We start from the raw sequence: 22,777 nt of genomic DNA on the forward strand, positions 1-22,777 counted from the left end.
CCAACTGCAAAGCAGGGTTTGAGGCCCACCTGAGAACAACAGAAGGTAGCGCCAAAGAGTTTTCTGTTTGTTTTACAATTCAGTAGCTCTTGTAGGGACACTGGATTTAAATTATCACAAGAAGTTATTGCCGCTGTGTTTTTAAATGTTCCACTTCCATCACACACACACACACACACACACACACACAAATGACAGCCACATAAAAATGGCTCCTAGTCTGACAGCAGAGATCCTTCCGGTCTTGCCTCATTTTTCTGCAGCAAGATTAGAATCATGTTTCCTTGAACCTATTTGGGATCACTATGATAATGAGTGTATCCATGAGCATACAATCATTACAGAGCCAGTTTGCTTTCAGGGTCTTTTCCCTGTTACTTATATCAAGATGAATATTCTAGGGTAAGTGAAATATCTGTGGATGAAAGCTGGTTCGGAACTATAAACTCTTCAGGGGATCATTTCCACCAGGGTGACTGACCTACAGCCATAACTACAGGATGGAGGGAGGCTTCCTGTGCCCCTTCCACATGCCCAACTCTCTGCTGCATGGCACATTTTCCAAAAATCTGCTGGTCGGCAGAAAGGGGCCCTGTGAGGCAGACGCTTCTGAAGGATCTGCTCACAGTGATGCCCTCTTCTCGGGAATTAAGACTTGACCTTCCCATAGCAACCCCAGGAGCACATGGGAATGAGCAGGCCTGCACTCTCTCCATCGTACTGGAGCCAAAACTGGCTGATAACATCCTTATCCTGGGAAACACAAAGCTGGGGCAGGAATCAAGCCATCAGGCCCTGTGGAGGGCTGAAGAGTAGGAAAGCACAGACATCAAGACTGCCAGAGTACCGATACTGCAAGTCAGGCAAGCAACAGGGCAGTCAACTTATCAATGGCATGCTTTCCACCTCAAAGTGAAATGATAGGGGGGGAAAAGTCTTACGGGAAATTAAGGTAATGGAGCAAGGGGGAGTGTCAAGAGGAAAGAAATGTCTAATTAGGTTAAGTTACGTGGTCACTCATTCAGTATTTATATAATGCCAAGTACCAGGGATATGTTGATGAAAACCAGACTTTTCTGTCTTCAAAGAGCTCTCTGGTTGAAAGCAAAGACACAAAAACAAGTCTGATAAAAAGAAATCCCACAAGCCACAAGATACAGAAGGAGTACAGAGCTCCTTGAGAGGGATACACTCACAGAGGAAGAGTCACTGCTTGAAATTTCTTGAAATGTGAACAAGAATAAATGGGGCACCGGGGCAACAGAGTTCAAAGGCAAAGAGTGTTAATAGTGTTACTAGTTTAGTGCTTGGGAAAGCATCAAGTTCAAGAAGAGAGAAGCAGCAGATAAGGAGGGTGAGGGCAGCAAGGGGCCAGATACAACAGGCAGAAGGCTGAGGGGAAGCGCTTTTTACAGCAAAGGGCTAAGGAAATCAGACAGGACTGAAGACAAGGACAAACAACAGTGGATAAAGGAATCAAGAGGGCATCCAGGGCAGGATGGATCCAGAGCGGAGTGGAATGGGGCAAAGAGTGACCCCTCCAAAGATAAACATATATCTACATCCCAGATTCTGTGCAGGTGACCACATCTGAGGAAAAAGGTCTGCAAATGTAGCTGAGGTGACATTATTCCAGATTGTTGGTGGATCTTAATTTCCTTGGCAAAAGTGTCTGGCACTAGGGCAGAGAGGGGACAGGCCTGAGTGAGACGCAGGGACCACACTGTAGACGACAGTTAGACCATCATTGACTATCTGGGGCCACCAGGTGCTGGGAGTGGTAAGGACAGATCTCCTAGTGCCTCAAAAATAGAGAGGTTCTGCCAACACCTCATTTTCAGGTATGATGCCTCCGAAACTGAGCAAAGAATTCTGCTGTTTTAAGCCACTGTTTTAGTGGTGATTTTTTACAACAGTCTCAAAATTGTCAAAAGCCTAACCAAAGCATCATCAGTGGAAATGAATTGGATTTCAAGAAACTATTCAGAGATACTGATAATGCTCAGTGACCAGAGCGGTCCAGGCCATCCATCCACTGCCCCCCACCCAGTGACCTCCATAGCCACTGTGTGAGGCAGTAGAATAACCCACCAAGCAAGGTCAGTGCAGAATCCTGCAATAAATAAAATCACTGTTGCTTCAGTGCCCTAGGTCTTGAGTAGTTGATTACTGGACTTCCAGTAAGATGGCTTCCTGGCTTCTCTTTTACCCCCTGAGCTAAATTCAAGTTCAATACTGTCCCAGCTTCCAGAACACAGAGTCTCTCCCTCGCATCTGACCCCGGTCCCCAGGGAAGGGGCAGTCCCTCTCCAGCACCCGATGCACTGAAGGTGAGGGAAGCAAAAGCAAGGGTAGATGTCCAAGCAGAGGTCAGGGAAAACCTCCAAACTGAGTCCCACTGATAGATGAAATGGCTGGATAACAGGACAGCACCCAGAGATGAGAGATTCTGCTTACAGAGGCAAAAAACAACTATGGTTACAGGAAAGGTCAGAATGTTCCCTGGCCTGGCAAGCTTGGAGTTTACAGAAATGAGATTTCTAAATGCTGCTGACACACCTCTTTCAGCAGCTAAACAGGAGGATTTTAATTCCAACCCAGTTATCCATTTTTCCAAGCTACACATTCTTCCAGCTACACATTTAAAAAAAAATTCCCGGGACAAACAACCCCTTATTTAGACAACGAGTGATGAAAAATACCCTTTCCCTACTTACAGGGCCAACAGTTAGATTTAACAGTAAAACACTTAGAAATTTGCAATGAAAACTCAGTACGAGGAATCTCATCCCAAAGGGAAAAAAGGGATTTACAGAGTCCACATCTTGATGTTATTTTAATAGCGTTTTCTGTGCACTCCTATGCACCATGACACCTGCCAGGTTCCTTCTCCCACTGGGCAGATAAAAGGCGTGAACAGTGAAAATGCACATACGCTCACACTGTGCTTGGAAAGGAACAGGCAAAATCAGGCCTGGTTCACATATGTAAAAGTGTTCACTGTCACTCATGATTATGGAAATACAAATCAAAACAACAATGAGATATTATCTTATGCCATTGAGAATGGCACATATCGAAAGGTCTGGAAACAGTCATTGGTGGCAGGGCTGTAGTGAGAAAGGAATTTGGTGAGAAGGTCCTCTGGTTCAGTTTCTATGCAAAGCATACAGTAATCTATCCTGAAAATAGGAATAGAACTACCATAAAATCCAGTGATATCACTCTTTTGGCACCTATCCACAGAACACAAAAACATTCACTTGAAAGGATATATGCACACCATGTTCATCATAACACAGTGCAGTAGTCAAGACATTTGGGAAACAACCCAAATGACAAAAAGCTGTGGTACACATACATAATGAAATACTCCACAGCAGTAAGAAAGGACAAAATCATGCAACATGGATGGGACTGGAAGATACCAAGCTGAGTGAAGTCAGTCAGAAGGAAAAGGACAGTTGTAGAAAGGGATAGCTACCTAAGTAGTAGATCTCTCTATGTGGGATTTAAAAAGCACATAAGAAATAGCAACAAATTTCTTCTCATTTTTTTTATGGGGTTGGAGGTTTGTTTGTTTTGGGTTTTTTTTTTTTTTTTTTTTTGCTTTTTGGGTCACACCTGGCGATGCACAAGGGTTACTCCTGGCTCTGCACTCAGAAATCACCCCTGGCGGTGCTCAGGGGACCATATGGGATACTGGGAATCGAACCCAGGTCGGCCGCGTGCAAGGCAGACGCCCTACCCACTGTGCTATCGCTCCAGCCCCGGAGGTTTTTTCTTATACAATTCTACTAGTGTCTTGCATATCCTGGATATTAATCCCTTATCAGATGGGTATTGGGTAAATATTCTTTTCCATTCTGTGGGATCTTTCTGTATTTTGATCACTGTTTCTTTTGAAGTGCAGAAGCGTCTTAGTTTGATGTAGTCCCATTTTTTTTTTAATGTCTGTGGAGTATAGAATAACATCACATGAGGCTGACACCCAAGGACAGTAGATACAAGGGCCAGGGGGATTGCCCCATAGCTGGAAGCCTGCTTCATGAGCAGAGGAGAGAAGGCAGCTGGAATAGAGAAGGGATCACTAAGGAAATGATGGCTGGAGGAATCAGTCATCTCAGTCGGGATGAGAGATGTGTGCCGAAAGTAGATAATGAACCAAACATGATGACCTCTCAGTGTCTGTGTTGCAAGCCATAATGCCCAAAAGTAGAGAGAGAGTATGGGGAACATTGTCTGCCACAGAGGCAAAGGGAGGGTGGGAAAGGGGAGTTATACCAGGGATAGTGGTGGTGGGGAATGTGCACTGGTGGAGGGATGGGTGTTTGATCGTTGTGGGATTGTAACCCAAACATGAAAGTTTGTAACTACGTCACAGTGTTTCAATAAAATTTTTTTTAAAAAAGTAGCAACAAAAAGGCAAAAGCAACACAACAGGAGAACTAATCCACACAAATGAGTTGGTGTGAGGGGGGGAGGGGTATTAGGGTCCTTGGGACAGGAAGGTGAGTACACTGATGATGGATGCGTTGCTGGAATTATGTGCACTGGGAAACCATCATTAACAGTATTATAAATCATGGAATTTCAATCAATTAAAAAAGAAAAGAACCAAATGCAGCACAGAAATGGCCAAAATAAATAATTAAAAACAGGCCTTCAGTCTGACTTCAAAGAGCCTACTTGTCAGCAGGCTGCAGAGACAATGCTGAAATTCGAGGCATTTCTTGGACTAAGATACTAAGATATATTTTAAGAAGATGCTTGCCACCTGAAAATGCATCTGTCAAAAAAAAAAGTCCTAAGGGACACAGTAGCAGAAAAGGGGAGCAAGAAGTTCCCAGGTACACTTTGTTGTTTGTTTGTTTACTAGACCACCATGAGAAACAGTTATGAAATTGTTCATGATGTGGTTTCAATCATCATACAATGCTCCACATCCATCCATTCACCGATGCGCATTTCCCACCACCAATGTCCCCAGTTTCCCTCCTTCCACTCCAACCCACCACCCTACCCCGTCGTCTGCCTCTATGGCGGGCACTTTACTTTTCTCTCTCTCCCCTTCCCTCCCCCCTCCATCACTGCTCTCTTTCCTTTTGGACGTTATGGTTTCCAGTACAGCTACTGGAAGGTTCTGTACCTTTCCCCAGGTATAATTTGGAAGCATGCCCCTCCATCTGCACTGGGTTGACCCTCCTGGGCAGCAGCCACATGGATGGGGAACCAGAGTCTAGTCCCTGCATAGATGCTTCGTGGTGCTGGCCTGTGAGAGCCCCTTGCAGGAGGCCGTGCTCTCCCGCCAAGATCATGTCTCTGTCATTTACACTCTTTGGTCACAGGCAACTACTATGTCCAAGGTGGACTATTAGCTACAGACAAACAGGAAGGGGAAACAGCGACATTAGACTCAAAGTTGGGGCCCAGAGGCTCATGAAACCTCGCAATGTCACACTCATTTTGAGGCGGTGCATACAAGCTCACCTTGGAACAAATGACCTGATAGGACAATGGGTACAGAAAGGCCCATAAACCAGGGAGGGCATTAGCTCCGCCCCCCTTCTCCTCTTCTCATCACTGTACCTCACATCTGCAGCTGGAATAATTGCCTGCCCAAACAAACTTTATCTAGAAAGCCCAGAGACACTATCATGTGTTTCCCTGGGCCAAGGAAATGCTGTCGGGGCTCGTAAAATAAATAGCAGGCTCTGATTTCTAGCCAGAGAAATAACCATGGCAGCATCGTGTGGGTCTGGCCCTATTGTGGCAGTTTTTAAAATGTCAGTTCATTTAGAAAACCTTCCCTGTGCTTCAAATGGGAATTCTCCGTGGCCCTTTCTGATTAGAAATGGTCTTTGCTCCAAGCTTCCAGGTAAGATCCGCTGCACACAGGAAAATGAATAATCACCCCAAAACACATCCTATGGAGGGCCTAGAGTGAGCTAGGGAAAGAAAGGGCTGGAGCAAAGGATTCAATTTAGTACTTTATCTCTTTGCACAGGTTCTCAGGTAGAGAAAATAAACAAGGAGACATAAGCACAAAGCAGCAAGGCTTGTAAAAGTGAACAGGGAACCCCAAATGTCAAAAAAAACTCAGGCATTAAGTTTTGAATTAGAAAACTGCCCTGGGGACTTGGTGTGTTTGGTCTGTGTGGCTCAAGTCACAGAACCCTACTAATCATTTCCAGACCAGTCTGGGTAACTGCACAACTGTTCTTCCCATTATCTTCTACCACTGAAAATGCAGTGAGCAAAGGAGTTTCCCTCTTCTCTGTGTTTCCCTCCTCACCTCAACATGGAGCTCGAGGAGGCTGTGTGGGCAGTCAGCACATTCACGAGGAAAGGCCAGTGGGGAAGGGCTTGAGCCACTGGCCTCCTCAAAGGCCGGAGGGGACCAGGGAATTGTGATGGAGTCCACTTACTTTTGAAGGAGGGTAAAAGCACATCTGAAACATGCAGTGCTAGAAAGCAATGTCAGCTCCCTTAAAAAAATTCTAATTCTTCCAAAAATGAAAAGACAGGGATTCTCACTCCAACTCTTCCCATTCAGCCTCATCCATCATAAAGAGAGCAAAATCAAGTTATGAACACGATTCAAGAGATTTCAAGTCTCTTTCCAGTAACTCTACTCGAGAGACACAGAAGGGCTGGATGACCTCACTCCTTTGTGGTGAGAGACATACAAAACAAGAGAACAGACAGTGTAGAAGAACAGTAACAAACCCTTGGCCTCATTGTGGGGAAAAGAAGGATAAGGTGGGCTAACACAAGGATACTGGTGGGCAATCAATTTGGTGGTGCCAATACTATAAGTACTGTAAGTGTTAACACTATGGTATTCATACTACCATAAACTATAATAACAAGTTTTTAACAGAGTAGACCTTCATACTCCTTTCCCCTCACTCAAACATTTCTTACTTGAGCAACACTTCAACTAAATTCAGATAGTCAAGCACATAAGCTGTAGGCACTGAGTGGAAATGGTGGTACCCCAGGGCTTCTCTGTCCCCTGAAGGCACACCCTTTGCCAAGACGTCCAGGTAACTTTGTCCTGGACTTTGGGTTAGACAACATAACTGTCTCCAGTCCATAGGATGTTAACAAAAGCAGAAGCTTAAAATGTACTTATCAGGTGCACCTGTGTGCACCTGCGCCATGGCCCTAAGTAATTACATTCACGTCGAACTGCCAGAGAGGATGAAAGACACCAAGGAGACCTAGACAGAACCATCACAGCCGGCCCACAGGGGCCTGAGAATCAGAATGCTGTTTCCAGTCAATGAGTTGGGGTCTGCTTGTTACACCACAACATCTGTTGACACTCGGAATTTCAAAAGCAAAGTAGCTTACGTAGTTTCCTCAGTAACCAAAACACTCTGGCCTAAAAGTATGTAAAATATTAACTGCATATTTATAAAAAGACTTAAGATATAAAAGGATTATGATTTCATTCTGAAAGAAAAAGTCCAAAAATGAGAGATAATTTAATGTTCTTTCTAATTTGGTTACAAGAAAATGGGTCTATATTTTCATGCATACTTTTCTTAAAGAGGGAGGTGAAACATCCAATTGTACATCTTTTGTCTTTTCAATAAATCACGTCAGTTAAGAACTGTAATTTCTCAAATAGGCTACATACTCTACACACAGAGATCTTAATGTCTAAAAATAAATTTTAGATAAGAATTCTAATTGAATGACTAATTCTATGACACACTACTTATTCTTTAAAATCTACTGGTATACAATTTCTACTCTTGTTTGGCCTCTAAAAAGTGCCTAAAAGAAGCATTTTAATGTAGAACTGGGAGCATCATCTTACATGTTATTCTACAGATATTTCAAATAAAGTCTAACTGGGACAAAAGCATCTGTTAACTGGCCCAATATATGGGGATATATAGAGGTTAGAGAAAGCAACTAGCACTGGAATCTTTTATCATAACTTATTGTAACTAATGGGACTACATCAAACTAAGAAGCTTCTGCACTTCAAAAGAAACAGTGACCAAAATACAGAAAGAACCCACAGAATGGGAAAGAATATTTACCCAGTACCCATCTGATAAGGGATTAATATCCAGGATATACAAGACACTTGTAGAATTGTGTAAGAAAAAAGCCTCCAACCCCATCAAAAAATGGGGAGAAGAAATGAACAGAAGTTTCCTCAGAAAAGAAATACAAATGGCCCAAAGGCACATGAAAAAATGCTCCACATCCCTAGTCATCAGGGAGATGCAAATCAAAACAACAATGAGATATCATCTCACACCACAGAGACTGGCACACATTCAAAAGAACAAAAGCAACCAGTGCTGGCGTGGATGTGGGGAAAAAGGGATACTTCTTCACTGTTGGTGGGAATGCTGACTGGTCCAGCCTTTCATGAAAACAATATTGACAGTCCTTCAAAAACTACAAATTGAGCTTCCATATGACCCCGCAATACCACTTCTGGGAATATATCCCAAGGATGCAAAAGAGCACAGCAGAAATGACATCTGTACCTATATATTCATTGCAGCACTGTTCACAATAGCCAAAATATGGAAACAACCCGAGTGCCCTAAAACAGATGACTAGTTAAAGAAACTTTGGTACATCTACACAATGGAATACTATGCAGCTGTTAGGAGAGATGAAGTCATGATATTTGCTTATAAATGGATAAACATGGAGACTATCATGCTAAGTGAAATGAGTCAGAAAGAGAGGGACAGACATAGAAGGACTGCACTCATTTGTGGAGTATAAAATAACATCACATGAGGCTCACACACAAGGACAGTAGATACAAGAGCCAGGGAGACTGCCCCATAGCTGGAAGACTGCTTCATGAGCAGAGGGGAGAAGGCAAATGGAATAGAGAGGGATCACTAAGAAAATGATGGCTGGACAACTAAGTGGAAACAAAGATAAACAAATGGGACTACATTAAAGTAAAAAGCTTCTGCACCGCAAAAGATACAGTGACCAGAATACAAAGACAATCTACAGAATGGGAAAGGATATTCACCCAATACCTATCAGATAAGGAGTTGATATCAAGGGTCTATAAGGCACTGGTTGAAATCTACAAGAAGAAAACATCCAACCCCATCAAAAAATGGGGCGAAGAAATGAACAGAAACTTTCCCAAGGAGGAGATATGAATGGCCAAAAGGCACATGAAAAAGTGCTCTACATCACTAATTATCAGGGAGATACAGATCAAAACAACCATGAGATACCACCTCACACCACAGAGAATGGCACACATCCAAAAGAACAAAAGCAAGCGCTGTTGGAGAGGATGTGGGGAGAAAGGGGCCCTTCTACACTGCTGGTGGGAATGCCGACTAGTTCAGCCCTTTTGGAAAACAATATGGATGCTTCTCAAAAAACTAGAAATTGAGCTCCCATTTGACCCAGCAATACCACTGCTGGAAATATATCCCGGAGAAGCAAAAAAATATAGTTGAAATGATATCTGCACTTATACGTTCATCACAGCACTGTTTACAATAGCCAGAATCTGGAAAAAACCTGAGTGCCCTAGGACAAATGACTGGTTAAAGAAACTTTGGTACATCTATACAATGGAATACTATGCAGCTGTTAGAAAAAATGAAGTCATGAACTCTGCATATAAGTGGATCAACATGGAAAGTATCATGCTAAGTGAAATGAGTCATAAAGAGAGAGACATAGAAAAGTTGCACTCATCTGTGGAATATAAAATAACAGAATAGGAGACAAACACCCAAGAATAGTAGAAATAAGTACCAGACAGTTGACTCCATGGCTTGGAGGCTGGCCTCACATGCTGGAAAAAAAAGGCAGCTCAGATAGAGAAGGGAATACCAAGTAAAATGTGGTTGGAGGCCACTCGGGGGAAGGGTGATGCGTGCTGAAAGTAGACTAGAGACTTAACACACGATGGCCACTCAACATCCCTATTTCAACCCACAACAGCCAATTGGAGAGAAAGAACAAAAGAATATACCCCAGAGGCAGGGTGGGGTGGGGGGAGATGGAGTTGGGGGGTGGCACTGGTGAAGGGATGGGTTCTCAAACATTGTATGAGGGAAACACAAGCACGAAAATGTATAAATCTGTAACTGTACCCTCACGGTGATTCACTAATTAAAAAATAAATTAATTTTAAAAAAAAAGAAAATGATCACTGGAGGAACCAGTTGGGATGGGAGATGCATGCCGAAAGTAGATAAAGGACCAAACATGATGACCTCTCAGTGTGTGTGTTGCAAGCCATAATGCCCAAAAGTAGAGAGAGAATGGGAAATATTGTCTGCCATGGAGGCAGAGGGAGGGTGGGAAAGGGGGGTATACCCAGGATATTGGTAGTAGGGAATGTGCACTGGTGGAGGGATGGATGTTTGATCATTGTGAGATTGTAACCCAAACATGAAAGCTTGTAACTATCTCACGGTGATTCAATGAAATTAAAAAAAAAGAAAAGAAAGAAAGACAGAAACATTCCCACTTGAAGTGGAGCATATTGTACTTCTGGTTTATAAGACCACTTTTATTTTTCAATACATGATTTAAAGGCATGCAAAAAAAACCTATTGTAACTACTCCTAATTCCTAAAATAATGACTTCTCATTTCTTCTTTTAAATTTCACAGCAAGCCTTTCTTACTACTCCTAGAAAGAATCACACTAATGTACACTTGACTAATATGTGTTTACTTAGAACTTTTAGAGTATGCATAAAAAATTTTTCCCTATTCTTAGTACGACAGCCATGCCAAAAGCAAAAATATCCAACATTTTAACATCACATGTCAATGCCCTGCCAAATGATTTACTAGTGATAGATAAGGAAGGGGAGGGAAAAATTATAAAATACAGATAATTGGCACTGTATACAATTACATTTTCAAGTCAGTGTGTAATAAAACATAGTTTTTAATAACAATGACATAATTAGAGGGACAGTGATTCTATGCCAAATATAAGTATCTTAATGAAAAAAGTCATTTGTCATTTTTACACATATGATGCTACCTGTATTCAACCTCCCTTAACTTTTTTTTATAAAATATGGTTTTCCATTTTTAGAACACCTATAATTAAGAGATGAAAATTGAAGCTTATTTCAAAATATGGAAGCAGTCTCTAAAATCTGCATTTTGTAACAGCAGAAAAATTAGGTGAACTGTGTCAATTACAGAAAGGGTTTCTGAGTCTCCCCATAGCAAATCATTTTGTAATCAACAGCCCTTCAGTGTTATAGAAGCATTATTTAGAAGTTAATTTTGTTTAGAGCATTAACCACCAGCTGCAACAGAAAAAAGAACTTCAAATTCACCACAAAAATTTATTAACTGATCAATTACCGAAAGTAGCATATTATTTTCATTTAGCTATTAGGAGTCCATCAATAGTCCTGTTATACAGTTTGAACACAGAGCGTTTGTTATCAAGAATTCAAAGACATCAGGTTTTTCTTTCGTCAAACCTTCCCATTTATAAATTCTAAAAATACAAAAATAGATTTCTTTGGGGAGAGGGGTGTGCACCTGGTAGTACTTAAGAGACTATTCTTGGCTCTAGGCTCATCTGGAATGACCCAGGGGGTCTTTGAGAGATCATATATGATGGCGGGAATCAAACCAGTATCAGACACGAGCAAAGCAAGAACCTTACTCCCTGAACTATTTCTCCAGTCCAACAAAAAGATCCTTCAAAAAAATACATCTAGCCTCATTGCGAAAGCTATTTCACCTCAAATCCAGGCTGGTTCACTGTACAGATCTGCACTGTTCAAAATGGGAGCCATGAGCCATATGGGAATGTTTAAAGTTTAATTAGAAGTAAATAAAATTTAGAATTCCGTTTTTCATAGCAGCCGCGTTTTTTAGTACTCTACAGCCACATGAGCTACCAGGCTGGGAGCACAGGGAACAGAGCAACACGGCACATTCCACTGGACCTGCTGGGAAGGCAAGCAGGTGTGATCCAGAGGCACCTTCACAGCCACAACCTCATGGCTAGCAGATTCTGAACCACAGCACAACAGTGGGCTCACGATTTCTGAACTGGACAGCTCCTGACACTGGGTTTCTGAAAAAGTTTCTCAGAGCAGTACCAGGGACAAGACCTTCACAACACACCTCTTCTCTGCCTTGAAGATGTTCTTTCTATCTGGCAATTAAGAAAATGCTCTACTACCATGGAGGGAAAGGAAATATTCTGGCATCAGTAAGGGTCTGCATGAGGTCAAAACATCTTCTCAAGAGACACTTTGGAATTTGCAATGTCAAGTTATTGGCAGAGTAAAATTCATTTATAAAAACTCATTTCATGGGGCCTGGGGAGAGAGCTCGAGTGCTAAGAGCATGTGTTTAGAGATACAAGGAAGACCTTATGCTTAATACCAAGTACTATGATTCCCTCAACCCCCAGCAACACTGCCCCACAGACACCACCCCCGCCCCAGGACCACTGGGTAAAAGTCCTGGTGGCCCTGGAGTGCAGCCAGATCCAACCACTGAGCTGTCAGGCGCACATCCCTGGGCCAAGTATTGCCAGGAATGGCCCCAATTCAAAAACATAATTCACGTTATGACCAACTTATAAATACAGATCCGAAAAGGCAATTTACATTATTTATACCAGCTTAAAATTTGAAAAGCCAAAAATAAAACTGTTATTTCCTTTGCATGATCATTTTAAGGAATTTAATAAACGCATTTAGACTGAAAGAAGGACTGGGGGATGATTCTGGGTCAAAAAGTGCCTTGCACATGTGAAGTTGTAAGTTCAATCCTTGGTTTCATCCACACGCACCAAGTGTGGTCCTGGAAGCTCCACTGTTTGCCTCCCTCCACCCCTGACCTCCAGCATAACAAGAGAGGGTGCAGCCTTTGGCACATCCAACTTGGCACATGTGAGCACCACAATGGAAGATGTCCTAGCACCACAGCTCAGTGTGTGGACCCTGATGAGCAAGTGCATAAGTTACAATTAAAGTATGAACCTTCTGAGGAGCACTACAACCAGAATGTATGCAAACACCACCTTACATGGCATGCAACCTCCAACAAGCATTGTAGCTAAGAATGCAAGCACTACAATCATATGTGAGTGTGAACATTAACTGTCGCCATAACAAGAAGGGGTGGGCATCATGAAGAAAACAAGGAAATTTATTATGACTATTTTTGCTAAGCACTGTTATTAAAAAGATGATCTAACCAAGAACAACAGCAAAAATGAATTAGTACAGATATCAATTATTAGAAAGGAGAATATAAAATAGTGCTATTGTTACTTAACACAACAAATAAACTTAGTGTTATTAAAACAAAGTATTAGTTAAGAACAAAAACCACCAAACACTGAGCAAAGAGATATTCTATAAATGTATCCTTGATTATGTTAAAAAGTAATGAACAATGAAAAATAAATTAGATTCTTCAATCAATTGTGTGAAATAAGTAGCTACCTTGAAAAGAAAAATATTCACAATTGCTTTCTGTATTTCACTGCAAAATACTAAAATGTTCAAAAGATAAGATGTAAATAATAATAAAACTAAGTAATCATAAAAATATAGAAAGAAATGCAAGTTGATTATCAATCCATGGATTGGGCATGGTGAAACATGAAAGTAATGGAAAAACTGCTGGGTAATATGGACACTCAATTCCTATTTTTTTGAGAAGTGCCCATATTGTTTTCCAAAATGATTGGACCAGTCAACAAATCCACCAGTAGTAAATGAGGTCCCTTTTCCCCCACATCCAGGCCAACACTGGTTGTTTTTGTTCTTTGTGATTTGGTACCACTAATTCTTAACCCAATGAGAAGTGATTATGTAAAGCAGGGAATACGAACATATATGACCCCTAAAGTACTTAAAATATTTTAAATGCATAAAAGAAATTGAAATACAGAAAAACAAACTATGTTGCTAGATAGTACAATTAAATCACTTTGTTCTTGTATTTTCTGTATCTTCCAAATGTCTATTATTAGCTTTTTTCAATTTTTTGGCTTTTTTGGGTAACACCCAGCATTGCACAGGAGTTACTCCTGGCTCTGCACTCAGGAATTAACTCCTGGCAGTGCTCAGGGGGCCATAAGGAATGCTGGGAATCGAACCCAGGTCGGCCGCATGCAAGGCAAAGACCACTGTTCTATCGCTCCAGCCCCTTATTAGCTATTTTTAAAACTAAAAGTCAACATTTTAAAAGTTCTACACACATTCAGGTGTGGCCCAAAACCGAAAAAAAAAATTAAAGAGAAGCAAGGAGTACCCAGGACTGAGCCTAGAAGTTCTCTCTAACACTGCAGTGAATATGGCTCAGATGTCAACTACATACCTTGCATACATCATGCCCTAGATTTGATCCCTGGCACCACACTCAAACACAGAAAAGTACTTGTTTCTAATGTCAAGAGTATTTGCTCAAATTAGATCTAAAACAAAACCTAGAAAGAAAATCAACCCTCACAGAGTGTGAAGGAGCTATAAATGAATATGCCAAAAAAGGTTACATGTGTTTAGTTGCTAAAAGGCTGCTTCCACAAACACCACATCACCTTACCCACAAAGCTTACTTGGCCCTTGTAAATCAACTCAAGTAATAGTCACTTCATAACCTAATTCTCAGCTTTGTTTCAAATAATAATGTGACTTATTAAATGTCTACTTGACACTGTTCTAAGACTTGAGCTGGAGTGATAGCGCAGCAGGCAAGGCATTTGCCTTGCACACAGCCGACCTGGGTTCAATTCCTCCACCCCTCTTGGAGAGCCCGGCAAGCTACCGAGTATCTCACCTGCACGGTAGAGCCTGGCAAGCTACCCGTGGTGTATTCGATATGCCAAAAATAGTAACAAGTCTCACAATGGAGAATGTTACTGGTGCCCACTCGAGCAAACTGATGAGCAACGGGATGACAGTGTTCTAAGACTTTAATATGTATTAACTTATCTTATTCCTTGTGGGTTGTTGGGCCATGCCAGGAAGTGCTGAGGGTCACTCCCAGGGGGATCATGGGACCACTGATGTTGAAAACAGAATCCAGGGATCAAACCCAGGTCTCCTGAATGCAAAGCATTCTCTCAGCCTTTGAGCCAACTCTCTGCCTCAGGTTGAGAAAGGACTGTCAAAATTCTCACCCAATAAATGAGAAGCTGAGCTGCTGCTTAGCAATTTGTCCTTCATCACAGAGCTGACAATTGGCAGTGCTGAGATGAAAATCCAAACAGTCTAACTTTAAACTCTGGCAGAAAAGCAGCTAGTTCCCATGATTAAGGGTCTTACAAGCTTGTGCAACATGTTTAGCAAGTCCAGTCTCATGAGAAACACACTTAACACAATCTAGAGTGTGGCTCTAAAACAGGTTTGTGTGTAGTACTGAAGGGCAGCAAGGATGGAGCCTGGGATAAGTTCAGTCTGGGGCAAAATAAACAAGTGTCAAGACAAGAGTTCACGGAGGAGAAAACTTTAAAGCAATGCATTAGCTGGGAAATATGAATTCCCATCATACAGGAGAGAGTCACAGGAGGAAAAGGTGACAGATTATGCACCAGACTTGTAATGTGAACCCCCTGCATCTGCTTCCCAAAGATGCTACCCAGGGTACTGAACGATGTTGTTGGTGAGGGCTGGCAGTACCCAATTTACCTCCCCCTCATGTTTCACTTTTTCTTTCTAAACTCCAGCTATAATGACAAGTTAGCATTTTAGCATTTGACAATGACAATTTAGCATCTGGAGAGCAGAAGCATTTACTCTCCCTGGGACTTCAGTCTTATCTATAAAATTCTATGTTTTCTCAGGATCGAGAGTTGAAAGAGCCTGGGCATCACTTGATCCAATCTCCTTACTGTCCCCAGAAGTCTGCCACTTGCGAGAGAAAACCAGCCGGTCAGCAAGCATGGGCCACGGGAGAGGCCAGCTCAAGGCTCATCTCAGTTCAAAGTCTTCCTAGCCCAAAGTTAAACTGGCTGCTTCACCATGTCTGCCTGATGTTTACATCAAGGCTCTTCAAGCACCAGAAATGAGTCTGCTCTCTTTTCTACTTGACAGCCTTTCAAATATTTAGAATCGAAGCAATAAAAGTCTGTAAGACATTTCCAAGTGCAGTGAACCCCTCTAAATATATGTGAGCAGATATTTAAACATTCTTATTCAAGTAAAGTACCTACTCCCAAAACACATTAATAAATAATCCACTGTTCAATATGTGCCAGATATAAGCTATGCTGAAAAAAAAAAGTACTTAAAAGTGACCATGGAAAATGTTTAAAACAGGTTAAAAAAAACTATACATCAGAGTAATAGAAAACAAAATCAATTACAAGATTATACCGGATCAATTGACATGCATGGTGTTCGTTAAAACACATTTTCATTGTTAGACTGTGTTTAAATGCATTTCTTAACTTTGACTAGAAGAGGGGAATGGTTTCCTTCAGGCTGGTGTTCTGGCAGTTAACACAGGATCTAAACGCTAACCTCCAGACATGCTTGACAGTTACATAGTACTTTTTGCCAGGGACATAATCCCCATAATATATTTCCTCCTTAAACTGTTCTCTTTTGAGGAGATCAAAGAACTTTACTATTTTGTCTTTACACCTGCCTTGAGAAGAAAGGTGGCAAGCATAATTAGAGAAGGCTAAGTTATTAAAAGTTTCTCCATAGGTACCTAAAAATAAATCAATTCATAGATTTCAGGGGTCTATATCAATCTATAGATCACAATATAGCCACAGGCCAGCATACAAAAAAAAAAAGAGAGAATTGTTAAATTCTCTCACCAGCACCAAAAAGGAAAAAGATACATGCCTTCCTTACCTGCCCAGAAAAACACTAAATTTTCTTTAACACAATAAATGTTGGGCCTGGGATGTGGCTCAGCAGTAGAGTACTTGCCTTTAATGTAAGAGGCTCTGGGCTCAATTCCCAGAACAGACAAAATAACAAGAGCATTAAAAGTAAAACTAGGGGTCAGAGAGATGTAAAGCAGGTAAGGTGCTTGCCTGGTCTGTACCTAACCTAGATTCAACACCCCACACCAACCTGCGAGCATTGCCAAGTGTTGTGATCCCTGAGTGCAGAAACAAGAGTAAACCAGGAGTAAGCATCACAAGGCAAGATTCCCCCATCAAAAAGAAACATTTGCATTATCCCTAGAAACTTGAGCTCTTAGGCCAAAAAAGAGATACAGGAAACACAACATGTTAAAGAGAGATTTCCACATACCTTATTCACAGATCCTGCAAAGGTACCAAAAGAGATAGGATCTAGAGAGCAATGAAAGAACTATAATTCCAGGAGATCAAGTAAAAAGTTAATTTTACAAATGACAAAAGTATGAGTGGAACACACTTCCATTGCAGTTCATTTTTTCCTAACTTTTTTGATTTGAGACACCAAGATTTACAATACTGTGGGTGCTAGGGCTTCATGCATACATTCCAACACCACATCCTCCACCAGTGTTATCCTACTCAGTCAACCCAAACAGACCCCCTCCACATAGGCCCGCCCACACTATGGTAAGTGCGGCAGTTCTCAAGTGATGCAACACCACCCTCCTCCCAGCTGAGATATGCCAGAAATAAGAGGACAAAGAGGGAAGCTCAGCACCCAGCACATGGCACCAGAACAGAGAGGGACTATGTGGAAAACTTCAGCAGGAGGCAATGGTCCACAGATATCCCCCTCACAACTACTGGAGATGTGGGTGAAAGCTCAATCTTAAATAGACCCACATACTCTGGCACTGGACTATGTGACTCTCCTTCCCAGAGCACTACAAGTCTGGTTTAAATGTTTAACTTACGTCACAGAAGAACTCAAATACACTCAGGCTGAAAATAAAGAGAAAGCCTTAAGCCCCAATATGAGAGGTATAAGGGACTTGAGCAAAAGACAAGTCTGTCTCTTCCCCTGCATGAGGACTTCTGAGTACTGCACAAGTATCACCAGCAGGAGCTGAGGGCTCTCCTGAAGCTTCACCCACAGCAACTGAGAGTGGGTCCCAGCCTGACAGAGAGAAAGAGCCCCCGCTTGCTTCCTCCTGCATTCATGGGAGACTGCACCTGCCTCTGTCACCCACTTTTAACCAGACTCCCCCCATCAATGACTATAAATCCTTGCTAGGTAGCGCACACTTGATGCCAAACATGAGGGTAGCGATGGGGGGAGGGTGGAGAGAGGAAGAGGGAGAAAGCGAGAGAAGCAGTGGGGGAGACAGAGAAGCAAACACATGTCATAGTACTGTAAGTCCAGAGGCACCAATGGACCTCTCCTTTAAGGGGACAAGGGGAAGAGAGGACCCTAGGCAAAACCTATATGTGCTGAGGCTGAATGTTCAAGACAATCAGAGCCAGGTAGTAGCCAGGAAGGGTCCTGGAGAGGCCAGGGTAGGTAGGGTGGAGCTTGTGAAGGCCCCTCCATGTATAAACAGAATTCTTATCCTTGATGCTGTCATCAGCCTACATATACAGGCATTTTTGCACATCAGTCCTAACAAGGTGATAGCAGTTGCTTCCTCACTGCCCACAGACAGCTTTATTAACTCCATAGACAAATGGGGGAAAGGTGAAAAGTAGGAGATGACATGGTGTTGGGAATAAGAACGAGAAGCTATGCTGGAAAAAAAAACAAAAAGCTTAAAAACACAGTAGCCTAGTGGGCAGGGGAGAAGCTTGGCAAGGTATGGAGCCTGCCTGTCAGGATGGGTTTGCAAGGCTGGTAGTGCCTATCACCCAAAGAGGCAGGGTCGGGTGGAAGGGAAAAGAGAAATAGGGAGCTTGGTGCTAAACTTCAAGTTCAAAAGACTGAAAGAAAATGCCCATTGCATAGAAGGGCATTAAAGCATTAAACCTCAACTGTTCCCAGGCTATTTGCTCACCCAATATTGCTACAACTCTGACATGAAGACAAACCCACCATACCAATAATCCAGGCCAGCAAATGCAGCCCATGTAACGACAGAACCACACTTCAATTTCCTTCCCATCCCATACAACAAAACTCACCCGCACCCCAACACACTGCAAGCATCTCCCTAACTTGGTCACAGTTCATAAAATGCTCTACAAGAGTGTTCTATCACCAAGCAGGCAATATTGGGATGGGAGGGGTGTATTAGCCCAGAATTTGGGACCATGACAGGAGTATTTTTTTTTCCAGATTCCAATGTCTGACAAATACTTCAAAGAAAAAAAATTCATACGGGGGACAGGGGGGCACTGTGCACATTTCATCATTTCATTGTCTTTTTTCTTTATGTCAAGGGAAAACATTTTTCATGTGCTAAATTAACCTTTGGAGGTAAATTCAGCATGACTTATTGCTGTCAGTCATCAGATAATTTTTTTAAAGAAAAAAATAGGTTTTCATTCTAGCTTTTTTAAAAAGTTTAGCATTTTTAACTTAGATATAAGTGACAAGTAACATTAGATTCAGTGATCGACATGAGTCCGTTTTGTCTGTAGTACAAAGCCATCGCTGCAACAACTTCAGTTAACAACTGTCATCGTCCCTAATTATGATGACGACTCTCTTAGGAACTTTCAAATATGCAATAGGGTGTGATTAACTGTACTCACCATGCTGTACACTCAGCCGCACAACATCTTCATTTATAATTAGAGGTTTGGACTCTTTGACCCCATTCACCAACTTTCAGCCCTTTCACTTACCAAAAAAAAGAGGTAGGGGGAGGAAATCAATGTTAACATTACACAGAAGGAAAGCAGAATCCTCAGAAATGTCAGCCTATGCAATTTTGTGGTGGTGTAGCAAATCTGAACCACAAGAAGAAACAACCCATCCTATTACTCAGATCAGACATTGACCTCTCCTCCTTCCCCTCTGTACACACACACGTGCTGTGTATGCTCAAACTATACACGACAGCCTCGGGGCTTCTTGCCAATATGACTAACATAGCAAGATGGTGCAACATCTTTGGAAAACATTTGGCTGTTTCTTTAAAAATTAAACATACACTTATCAGAAGACAGTTATTCCACTCCTAAGTATCTAGCAAAGAGAAACTAAAACATGTGTCCACCTAAAGACTGGCACACAAATGTCTATAATAAATTTGTTCACAATACTTAAAAATTTGAAATGACCCAAGTGTTCATCAGCTGGTAGCTGGTGAATGAGCATTCACACAATGTAAATCATTTGCTATTAAAAAGGGATGATATCTGATACATGCCACAACATGGATGAAGCTTGAAAACACTGTTACATGAAATAAGCCACACATTAAAAAAATTTTTTTAACCTTATTATCTTATTCATAGGAAATATCTAAAAAGGCACAGATACAGAGTCAGAAACAAGATCAATGTTTTCCTGGAGATGAAGGTAGGAACAGAATTCACTATAAAATGGCATAGGAAACACTAGGCGGTGGGGGGAGAGGGGTGACAGTGTTCCAGTACTGCACTGCAGTAAAGAATATGTAAATCTATGAATTTACCATTGAACTGGACACTGAAGTAGATACATAGGCACATAAATTAAAGCTCTGAAACAGAAAACCTGAACACCATCAATAGACACAATGAATATTTTAATTGTACCGTAGTATAACACAACTAAATTTATCTTGAATATCTGTAACAAATGCATCATGAACAGTTTTGTAAACCATGATATTTAAATAAAGTGTAAAAATTTTTCTCTTATTATGTTAACTGCAGAACTCCATGGTAACTATTATGTTAGAAGGCTACCATTGACTTCAAACGTGCTCTTTCATATTATGTTCCTGTATCAAACATTATCGAACTACCCCTGTTCAGGTCCCTTACAAGTTGTTAGTTCTCTAACTCATCCTCAGTATTACTTTTCACCCTAAATGCTAATATTGCCTTCTTCAGCCCCTGAAATAGATATATTTAATGGTTGAATGCATCCATATCTTCTCCAGAACCCAAATGCACTGCATATAAGAAACTCATTTGAAAAAAGGACAAAGCCTGCCTCAAGTGTTGGGGAGAGGGCAGCTGGGACAGAGAAGGGTCCACTATGACAAAGATGGTAGGAAATGACCACTCTAGATAAGAACCGTGTGCTGCGCATAGGTAAAGGAACAAACATGATAATGTCTCAGTATCTGTATTGCAAACCATAATGGCCAAAAGTGGGGAGAGAAGTTGAGGAGTGGGAAGGACGGAGGCAGATATTGGTGGTGGGAAGTGTGCACTGTTGGAATGGACATTGGAGCATTGTATGACTGAATCCCAACCAACCATGAACAGCTCTGTAACTCTGTATCTCACAGTGATTCGATTAAAAAAGAAAATAAAATGGCTAAATAAAGAATATCGTACATTATAATAGCTACTATTCCAAAACAGCAAAGGAAGAGTTGCCACTGTCTGGTAATGCCTTGGACTAACCTACTCTGAAGATTCAAACTCTAGAGAGCTATCCTTTCCTCAAAGGTAGAAACACCATATAAAACTTACACATGGAGTGGGATGAGTGAGAAGGAAAAGAAAGTATTATATGAAAGGAACAGATTTCTTATTCCAATACTAACAGAAAGTCAAGGGATATTTGTAAAATGTTTCCTTAAGATCTAGGTCCTTTTCAATACCCTGTTCCACTAGGTCTTCTGCTTCTCTCTTCTCTCCTCATGAAAAGCTGGTCATAGAAATACTGAGATCGACAGCCTTATTCATTTCACTCATTCAACAGCTAGCCACTGTACCAGGCACTGTACCAAGTCCTGGGGATACAGGGCAAGACTGAACAGGCGTCCAGTGACACAGAAAAAAAAAAAAAACAGCCCACAAAATTAGAAAGAGCCAGGGGAACTGGAGATTCTGACAAGTGCTGTTCTACATTCACCATGACATCTCTGAGTTTTACATAAAAAACAAAGTACTTCCAAAACAAACTGGGATCCCATCTCAACTTCCTACAGAGGCTGGGTTGGCAACCCTACTTCACAGCTTTAGGAGGTATGAGGATCCATTTTCACTAGCCGATTTGGGTGAATTACAAGCAAATGTTACTCAATTTCTATGAAGGTACTTTGTTGATGTGATTAAAGTCCATAATGGGATGATTTTAAGTGAGGGAAATTATAGACTAAATGGTCTGTGTGGGCATGATTAAATCAACTGAAAGGGCTTAAGAGGAGAGCTAAGATTTCTCTAAAAAAGAAAAGCAGGGCATTTCTCTGGACCACATCTCAGGCATCCCCTCATGTCTGAGAGTTCCAGTGGGTCTTTCCTAAACGTATCTGGGACTACCGAACCCATCCCCACAGTCAGAGTTAATTCTCTGCAATAATGTGTACATGCATGTGTGCGTGTGTATGAAGCAAGGTAATTTTTATTCAACTAAATTGCTTAGAAAGATGTGAGAGAACAACTTAGCTCCACAGAGATCTTAATCTGCCAAAAATCTCAGGCACACAGGGCTTTTCTGGCTGAAAACATGGACCTTTTCAGAGTCAGGATAGGTGACTTCCCCCCACCTCCCCATACTTCTAACAGCCCCAGCAGTCACACCCACATCCCACCCCTGACACCATGTAAGTTCATTTATCAACCTTGTTCCAGAGACTCATAAATAAACCTTGAAAAAGATCAACTAGCAAAAAAAAAAAAAATTCTCGGCAAACCCCTGGCAGCCGTACTCATGTTATAAAGCCTTGCCTCTGGCCAGATTACCCAATCTGGACTTTCTAGAGCACATGGCCGTATTCACTGATGCAGCACACCTCCAAGCTCTACAATACTGACATCCCAGTAG

The 22,777-nt window shown here is 41.6% G+C and overlaps 1 protein-coding gene across 1 annotated transcript in view; it reads right to left on the reverse strand.

The window, feature by feature from the left end:
* Positions 1-22,777, reverse strand: part of PELI2 (pellino E3 ubiquitin protein ligase family member 2) — a 208,487-nt gene that overhangs the window by 152,875 nt on the left and 32,835 nt on the right. The window lies entirely within an intron of this gene.

The sequence above is a fragment of the Sorex araneus genome, chromosome 3 (assembly GCF_027595985.1).
Source record: "Sorex araneus isolate mSorAra2 chromosome 3, mSorAra2.pri, whole genome shotgun sequence".
Classification (NCBI taxonomy): Eukaryota; Metazoa; Chordata; class Mammalia; order Eulipotyphla; family Soricidae; genus Sorex; species Sorex araneus.